The following is a 9662-nucleotide window of genomic DNA, read 5'->3' as shown; positions in this document are numbered from 1 at the left end:
CTAACCTCGTGAGGAAGGACCGCCTCAGCACCATAGACGAGGAAGAACAGGGTTTCGCCGGTTGACTTGGTAGTGGTAGTACGAATGGACCATAGCACGGACTGCAGCTCGTCGTGCCAGCCTCTGCTGCAGGCCGCCAGCTTATTCTTGAAGGTTCGGGTCTTGAGGCCCTTTAGGACCTCCGCGTTAGCGCGCTCAGCTTGGCCGTTGCTCCGAGGATGTGCCACCGAAGTGAAGCATATCTGTGTTCCAAGGTTAGAACAATATGTTTTGAAGAGATTGCTGGTGAACTGCGAACCGTTGTCAGTGATGATGCGATTGGGTACCCCAAACCGGCTCACGAGTCCCCTAATGAACTTGACTGCTGAGCTAGCCGGGATGGTGCGGACAGCTTCCACCTCGGCCCACAGAGTGAATTTGTCGATGGCAATGTAAAGGTAGCGATAGCCCCCTGGCGCCCGAGGAAATGGGCCAAGGATATCCAGTCCCCAAACAGCGAACAACCACGAGAGAGGAATGGTCTGAAGGCCCTGAGTCGGCTCGTGAATCTGCTTGGCGTGGAACTGACAGGCTTCACAAGGCTTCACCAGCTCGGTTGCGTCGTTGAGTGATGTTGGCCAATAGAAACCACTGCGAAACGCCTTGTCGATGAGTGTGCGCGAAGACGAGTGGTTCCCGCAGTCTCCGCCGTGAATGTCTGCCAGCAGCTCTTTTCCTTGCTCCCTGGAGATGTAGTGTAGAGTAACGTCATTTGGGCACTTTCAGTAGAGCTCTCCGCCTTGGATGCAGTAGGCCGGGGCCTGCCGCGCCACGTGCTCCGCGTCCTCCTCCTTCTCCGACAGGGTCCCTTGCGTCAAGTAGTCCTTGAACTCTGCAGTCCAACATCCCTCCTGAGGCTCCAGTGCCATGAGCAAGCGTGCCCCTGAGGTTGGGCCACAGGCCGGAGCTCCCGAGGTAGGCGGTTGAGGGAGCTCCTCCCTAGGCTGTGCCGTGCTTGATAGTGATGGCACCACCGAGGGTTTGAAGAGTCGCTCCTCGAAGACGCCAGGCTCCTGAGGCAGCCGCCTGGATGCCCTCTTGGCGATGTCATCAGCCCCTTGATTGGTGCCGCGAGGCACGTGTTGCAACTCCAGCCCCCAAAACTGTTTCTCCATCCTGCGGACCTTCGCGAGGTACGCTTCCATGTGCTCGTCCTTCGGCTCGTATACTTTGTTGGAGAAGTTGACGAGGAATGAATCGCCCTTGATGATGAGGCGCTTTACCCCCAAGGCGACTGCAGCTTTCAAGCCCGCTATCAGGCCTTCGTACTCCGCTATGTTGTTGGAGACCTTCTCACCATGCTGGAAGTAGAGCTGCACAGCATAGTAGAGCTTGTCTTGAGTGGGGGATATGAGCACTGCGCCAGCCCCCGCGCCCTGTCGTGAGAACTCTCCATCAAAATACATGACCCAGCCATCCGACGCTTCACTTCCCGAGGAAAGCGACCGGTCCTCGCCCGTTTTGAGCCCCGGTGCCTCTGTCCATTCCGCCACAAAATCCGCAAGTGCGGCTCCCTTGATGACCCTGGTCATGCTGAATTCTAGCTGAAACACTTGTAGTTCGATGTTCCATTCAGCGACCCCCCCCCAGCTGAGTTGGGGCTCCTGAGTACCCTTTCCAAGGGTTATGCTGAGACGACCTTGATGGGATGGCCTTGAAAGTAGTGCCACAGCTTGCGCGAGGCCACTAACAGCGCGAGGAGGAGCTTTTGGGGCATGGGGTACTGTGCCCTCGCGTCTTGTAGCACCGTGCTGACGAAGTAGACAGGGTGCTCGATGAGGTTGAGGATGCTGGCGCCGCCCGCGTCCTTTGGAGGTTGAGGTGCCTCCTGAGACGACGGGCCCCCCAGTGCTTGGTCACTTGGAGAGGCCTCCTCCGCTCTGGGTGCGCTCCCCTGCTGAGGTTGATCCTTTTCTGCTGAGGTTGTGGTCTCCGTGAGGCCTTCTTGGCCTTGCTCTGCTTCTGGTGGGACGGCGGCTGCGACCTTGGTCCGGCGCTCCTCTCTAACCGCCACAAGGGCTGCGCTGGCGGAATAGGGGGTGGCTGCAAGGTAAAGCACCAGGGGCTCCCAAGGCCATAGAGCCACCATCATCGGAGGGTTGGTAAGGTACTTCTTGAGATCTTGGAATGCCCTGTCGGCCTCTTCAGTCCACTCGAACATGCCCTTCTTCTTCATCAGCTTGAAGAAGGGCAGTGCCCGCTCTCCCAACCTGGAGATGAAGCGTCCTAGCGCGGTTACATGCCCGGTGAGCTTCTGCATTTCTCTAAGGGTCTTCGGCGGGCTCATGTCTTCGACTGCCTTGACCTTCTCTGGGTTGGCTTTGATGCCCCTGTGGGACACGAGGAAGCCCAAGAGCTTGCCCGAAGGGACCCCAAATACACACTTCTCCAGATTGAGCCACAGATCTACTTCACGAAGGCTCACAAAGGTTTCTTCTAGGTCATGTATCAGGGTTTTCGCCTCCCGAGACTTCACCACAATGTCATCAATGTAAGCTTCACCGTTTCTCCCGAGCTGCCGGCCCAAGGCGATGTGCATCAGCCGCTGAAAGGTCGCTCCTGCGTTGCGCAGCCCAAACGGCATGCAGGTATAACTGTACACTCCGCATGGGGTCAGGAAAGCCGTTTTCTCCACGTCTTCTACTGCCATCTTGATCTGGTGATAGCCCGAGAAGGCATCCAGGAAGCACAATAGGTCACACTCAGCAGTAGAGTCGACGATCTGGTCGATGTGAGGGAGCAGAAATGGATCCTGCGGGCAGGCCTTGTTGAGGTTGGTGAAGTCGACACACATGCGTTCCTTTCCTTTCTTTTTTGGCACGACGATAGAGTTGGCCAACCAAGCTGGGTAGCGGACCTCGTGAATGACCCCTGCTGCCTCTAACTTGCGAGTCTCTTGGACGATGAAAGCTTGCTTTTCGGTGGACTGCCGCCTTGCCTTCTGCCTTACCGGGCGCACGTTGGGGCACACGTTGAGATGATGTTCAATCACATCCCTTGGGACTCCTACCAGCTGATCAGGCTCCCACGCAAACACCTTCTTGTTAGCGCGCAGGAACCTAACCAAGGCCTCCTCCTGCGCAGGCTCGAGGTTGGCACCTATGGTGAAGGCGGCGCCAGCAGATCCATCCTCATCGACCGGTACCTGCTTGGTCTCTGCCTTGTCTTGGCTGAATAGTTGTTTCTTCTTAGCTGGCGCAGCCCCCTTGGGCTCGAGGACATCTGCGCTGGCGGGCTGTGCCACCGCGGCCGTCTTGAAAGCAAGCTTGAGCGCATGCAACGTATCCCCGGTGTCTCCGGACACGGTAAGGACGCTGCTGATCCCGGGCATCTTCATGAGGTTGTACGCCGGGTGAGTCACTGCCATGAACTGGGCCAAGGCTGGGTAGACGAGGATGGCGTTGTACGGGAGGCCAATGGGGGCGATGTCAAATTCGATCAGCTCTGTGCGGAAGTTGTCGTGAGTGCCGAAGGTCACCGGGAGGCGGATCTGCCCCAAGGAGCCGATGGAACCGCCTCCAACGCCCGAGAAGGGCCTGCTGGGTTGAAGCCGTTCTAGCGGCATGTGGAGGAGGCTGAAGGCCTCCACCGAGAGCATGTTGAGGCCGGCAACACCGTCGATGAGGGTCCTAGTGACGCCACTTGGCAGATGGTGGGGGTGCATAGCATCGGGAGCGCGCCCGAATAGGAGGGGTTGGTGGGGTGATCATCCGAGCTGAAGGTCAGATCGGCCTTTGGTGCCACCCAGCCCAGGGGGGCTTCTCGGTGCTTGAGGGCGGCGCCGATCTGGCAGACGAACGGCTTGACGTAGCGGCTTGAAGGTGGTGTCTATGACCCGCACAGGATGGCCGTGACGACTGGGGGTGCCGGTGCGGCATGATTGGCAAGGAAGAGGTTGCGCAACTCCTCCCAGGAGGCCACAGAAGCCGCTGGCAGGTGGAGCAGCCACATGCACGAGACACCGGTGAGGGCCATGGGCAGCCAGGTCACCATGACCTTGTCGTCGCCCCCGGCCTTGAGGACGGCTTCTTCATACGCCAGCAGGAAGGCCTGCGGGTCGGCCATGCAGCTGTAGCGCGGCGGCATGTCCGTCTTGAACATGCGCGACCACTGCACCTGTCGCAAGGCGGGGACCAGGGCTTGGAGCCCCCTGGTCTCCGCACCGGCATCGACGGCTAGAGGGGGCGGTGCGTTGGCCGCCATGAGGGTAGAGCGCGGTGTCGGTGGGGAATGGATCGTCGGAAGGGAGAGCTCCGGTGCACCCCTACCTGGCACACCAAATGTCAGATGTTGGGTTCCGGCAGACCCTTAAGGTTCGAACTTTGGGGTGCGCATGAAGATCTAAGTTGGAAATGATGAACAACACAAGGGAGACGAGATTTATACTGGTTCGAGCCACCGTTGTGGTGTAACACCCTACTCCAGTGTGTGGTGTGGTGGATTGCCTCAGGGGCTGATGATGAACAGTACATGGGGAGAATGGCCTCGCGAGAGGTGTTCTTGAGCTGGTGCGATGAAGTGTTTGGGTGAGTTCAATCGCCCCCCTCTCTCTCTATTCTATCAAAACCTCAATCCCTCTACTCTGTGGTGGCTAGCTCTATTTATAGATGCCCTGGGCCTCTTCCCAAATATTGAGCGGGAAGGGCGCCAACAACGGCCATTTTGAAGGGGAACATCTAGCACAAGTTATCCTGACCAAAGTTGGTCTTCGGCTGCCAAAAGCACTGGTGATGACACCGTCCTTGGATCCACGGTGACCTCCATCCTGCCGCTCCGCTGGTCTTGGTCTCGTTGCAATGAAATGGAAACCTTTGCTTGATGCCTCGGTACTCCATGTCTATGCTTGCCCCCTTTGCACCAAAGAGGAAACAAGGACACTACGCAGGCCGGCGCCCGCCTGGCGCCTGCCTGGTCTCGATTGTCATGGCTTGCATCATGAGCACCTCACGAGGTACCCTGTCTTGATCTCTCCGCCTCCTCGCGAGCCTGCCTGGCGAGGCCGTCCCTGAGGAAGCCTTGTGTTGTCCTCCCAGCGAGGATTGGCCCCTCGCGAGGGTCTTGAGTCTTGTACCGATGAAGACGGGTCGTACTGGGCCACCGCTTGAGCCACGCCGCAGGCCGCAGGCAGGCAATTCTGGAGACCCCTGTTCCCAGAACACCGACAAGTACCGCTACCATACCCATAGAAATCAGCCCACAGACGTGGTTGCGTCGATGCAAAGGCTGGAGTATCGCTTACATAAGTAGGGGTACAACCACCACTGCCCGCGGTACAACCACCGAGGCAGTGACTGCTTCAACCACTCCACAAGGGAGCGGTACAACTGCAGTCACCTGTGGTTCATTCGCTCTAGGCCAGTTTTCTGCAAAGTTTAGATATGGAGCTCTCTCCTCAAAATGGAAGGCTATATGGTGGGTGCAATATGAGTTTTTGTATATTATTTATTCCACCATACCTTTCGATGTGGACCCCCTCTTAATTGTACGGATTTCCTATGACTAAAGAAATAAAATGCATGGAACATGTCGTCTTCACTCGTTTCCAGCCGGAGGAGTGCTCAACCATCTTGTGCCATATAAAGTATACCTGAGTACCTTAGGAACATGGTTTGTTCACAAATTGCATTATCATCAAGACCAAAACACTTAAGGAGGAAAATACGCTTTCAGCACATACATAGCTCATGTATCTCCTAAGTTACTAAGCTCCCAGGACTTGGAGCCCTGCCTACGTCGATGTTGGGGAGTGTGTGAGCAAACTCTGTTGGCGTATGGACTTGGTTACCCCTTCGGGCGGACCAGTTTTCAGATTCTAGAGTTTTCCCTTTTAGGCGTCGTGGTGGTGCATGCTCTCTCTAGCGGTGGGGTGGCCTTCGAGAGGAAGTGATCCTTCCACCACTTGTTTGGCGCTTCCTCTCTACTAGGAAGGTGTTGGGCCCGCAAGTGCAAGCGTTTGTGACAAGCAGTAGTCCCCCGTAATCAAGGTTTATTGAATCCACGAGAGTTACACAATTAGAATCAATACCAATTAGACTACAACTAGTCCAACCCACAAAGTATATGCAACTATCAATGACATTTGGTGCTTCACTCGTTCTTAGAAAAGAAAAACATCATGCTTCAGTATTTTAAAAAAACATTGCTTGCACCGCACAAGACGACTCCCCCAGTACCCGCCCCTCTTCAAGTCGACCTCCAACACCCATAATGGCCAAGTCTAGACATCAAGGGTCGCCACTGCCGCATCGACACGGCGAGCCAAGCTGGATCCGAAAGGGGGGCACGTAGCTGCCACGAGCACCCACCGGCGCGCCATGCACTAGATCCATGTCCAACCTGCCCACACTGCCACTAAAGCAGAACTACCACGATGCACAGTGGCGGAAATGGAGGATGCGGGTATGGAGATTAGGGATCAAGACGCTGGGGAAGGACACTGGCTTGGATCATTCCAGTAGTCGGAGTTGGCAGCCCGTACGTCTGACGTGGTGACGGTCAACCTCGGTGGCAGCCAGGCAAAAATCAAATTTCCCATTGACAACCATGATGTCCCGCAACATATGATCCCCGAGTCATTTCCCGCCACGAGGTGAGGAATAATCGGGTGGACTTCGAGCAGATCGATACCAAGCACGCCGATGAGGCCTACATGGCCAAGCTCGGAGCGAATCACCTGGAGCTTGTCGTCAAGGAGTTCCGCTTCAAGAACCATGCCAATAGGGCCGGGCCATCCAGCAACTACGGCTCCGATGATGGTTGTGTAGGTTGGGTGCAGGTCGAGGCCGAAGAAGATTATTAGTCTAGTCTTAGTGTGCTAGAAATAGTTCTATATTGTTTGAATCAAGTAATTTAAATTTATGTTATGCAATGCACGATGTAGTACTTCTATTTCATGATGTGTTTGAATCAGTGGTTGTAATTAGTATTTGAAATGAAATTTTGTGCAAAACAGTTTTAGGGAGTTAAATTTAAGAGTGCCACTTGAAAGTGCCCAAATGAAATGGCCTAACTTGTGACACGACATGATTTTAATCTAAACTACCATATGTTTTTTCAATGGAGAGAACAAAAATTCGAGCTCTTGCAGTGAAATGGCACAAGATGACAACAAGGATATCCACTATGAGCCAAGAAGTGTGGAGTAGCTGTGGACAACTATGCACACCAACCATGTAGTATGTTGACAGTACAATCTATATTTGTAGTACTAGTTGATGAACTGCCCATATCCGTTTGGCTAAATGTAAGAGTTATAGCAAAGAGAACAAAAATTCAAGTGTTGTTAGTGAAATTTCAAAAGAGAATTGACATCAAGGCTCTACATTATGATCAAGTGTAGCGGCAACGACCACAACTATAGCACAGACACCAACTATTTACATGTTTGACAACATGATCTATCTTTTATATTGCTATTATGTGAAGGGTAGCGTATGTATTTGCTAAATGGAATATATGCAAAATACAAATCTTTTTTTAATTCACAAATAGTTATCAGTGGCGTGGAACACAAAGGGCACGCCATAGATTTGTACTAAGTAGCGACATCCCGAAATATCGTCGCCATTAGTACCTTACTTGAACTTTAGTTGTGTCTGCAGCCCACGCCACTAGAAGCCTATGTTACTAGCATTGGGATGGAACACCACATAAACCGTTATTAGTGGTGTATACTAGTGGCTTCAGCTACGCGCGCCATTAGCATCGTATTCTGAACGCTGCTAGTAGACTTTTCTGTACTAGTGCGTGTAGGAAAGGAAGTGGATGCGTCTATGGAAGAGGAGCAACCTCCGAGAGACAAACAAACCGTTCCATTAGGGAGACAGGGGGAACCAAAGCTGATCCACAATGGCACCCCGGCTCAGAGCAACCGGTTTACCTTGCATTGCCAGCCCAGAGATCATGTCTTCTGGCAACACACAACAACTTGGTTCATAAAGATAACCGCTTTATTGATACTTTGCGGGAACATTGGTGCGATAGTACATCAAGTAGCGAGGCTAAGCGGCACACATGGTGTTGCTGCACATATGTGCATTATTTAGTGAACATGATGGGGGGCCTCGAGCACAACGATACAGCTACGCGGTAGTGGAAAGACGACGTAGAAGGACTCCATCTCACAGGGACACTGATGTGGACATGCCCTAGACTGCGATGCACGATGCAACTCCAACTTCGGTACGTCTTCTCCTGAAACTGGCATGACACGCCATGTGAATACTTTGAATGTACTCGCAAGCTCACAACAAATAATGCAACAATGTCAAACAATAACATATGATATTTAAGCAGGTTATATGCAAGAACTTGACATGCTACTCATGAAGTGAAAGTGCTTGACATTAGGGTCCCTCGGACCCGCTTACCATCTTGGTTACCTTGTAACCACAGTCATCATCTTACCATGGTGATCACTCCCGGATCACAAACGAAACCAACTCGATGGTTCTGACAGCTTATCCATCATCTCAAGTGCGACAAGTATAACTTTAGTGTGCATGTTAATTATTTTGGTTGACCCATGGTGTGACCTACTACGAATTGTGTCCGTGACCGAGGATGCGGCTATCAATAGATTAAACACACTCTACAGAGGTTAGTACATTGTACCCACACCACAGAACCCATGGCCTCAAACTCCCACTCGGGTGGACCAACGACGTTCCAACAGAACCAATCTATTGCCATGACACTCTCCCGTCCACTCCGACCAACTCCCCTTTGGACTAAGTCATAGGTGGCCCCGATGCCACTCCGGACATCCAACGGCCACCATCGTGGTAAAATAAAACAATCCCAAACGGGGACAATGGTACCAAAACAACTACAGGCACACAAGGATATGCCTGCCTACCGGGCCAGGGTAGTGTAACGCCCCAGATTTGATGCGCCAGGTGTCTTCGAGTTATTCGTTGTTGTTGCCATGTCATTTTCTTGCGTGTTGCATTTTGCCATGTCATCATCTGCATTTCATCTCCATGTTTTTCAAAACTTGCATCCGAGCATTTTTCCCCGTTGTCCGTTTTGCAATCCGACACTCCTATGTCCTCCAGCGTCCCCCTTTATGTCTCCTGTTGTGAGCGGGTGTTAAACTTTCTCGGAATGGCCTGAGGTTTTCCAAGCGGCCTTCGTATAGCACCGGTAGACCGCCTTTCAAGTTTCGTGCCATTTGGAGTCTGTTTGATACTCCAATGGTTAACCGCGTAGCCCGAAACCCCCTTCTCTTTGCAGCCCAGCCCCTATTCACCACAGCCCATGAGCCCATCATAACCCCCTCCATCTTCTCGGTCGTTCGATCACGATCGTGTGGGCAAAAACCGCTCCTCATTTGGAGTCTCCTAGCTCCCTCTACCTATATATTGCCCTCTCCCCCGAAATTTCGCAGTCCAAACACCCCAAACCCTAGATTTTCCCCTCCGCGCCACGCCGGACATGTCCAACCCCGGCAGAACATGTCCGCTCCACCGCCCCCGTCCAACCCCGTCGCGCCACCTGTCCCTGCGCCGCCGTCCCGCCGCCGCGGCCCGCGAGGCCCACGGCTGGCCCGCCCGCGCTTGCACCGGGCACGAGCCGTGCCCCCGCGTCCGCGACCGCCGGATTCCCGCGCCGCCACCTCCTCG

This window comes from Triticum dicoccoides, chromosome 4B, assembly GCF_002162155.2.
Source record: "Triticum dicoccoides isolate Atlit2015 ecotype Zavitan chromosome 4B, WEW_v2.0, whole genome shotgun sequence".
Classification (NCBI taxonomy): domain Eukaryota; kingdom Viridiplantae; phylum Streptophyta; class Magnoliopsida; order Poales; family Poaceae; genus Triticum; species Triticum dicoccoides.
Note: the sequence above shows the minus strand (reverse complement) of the source record.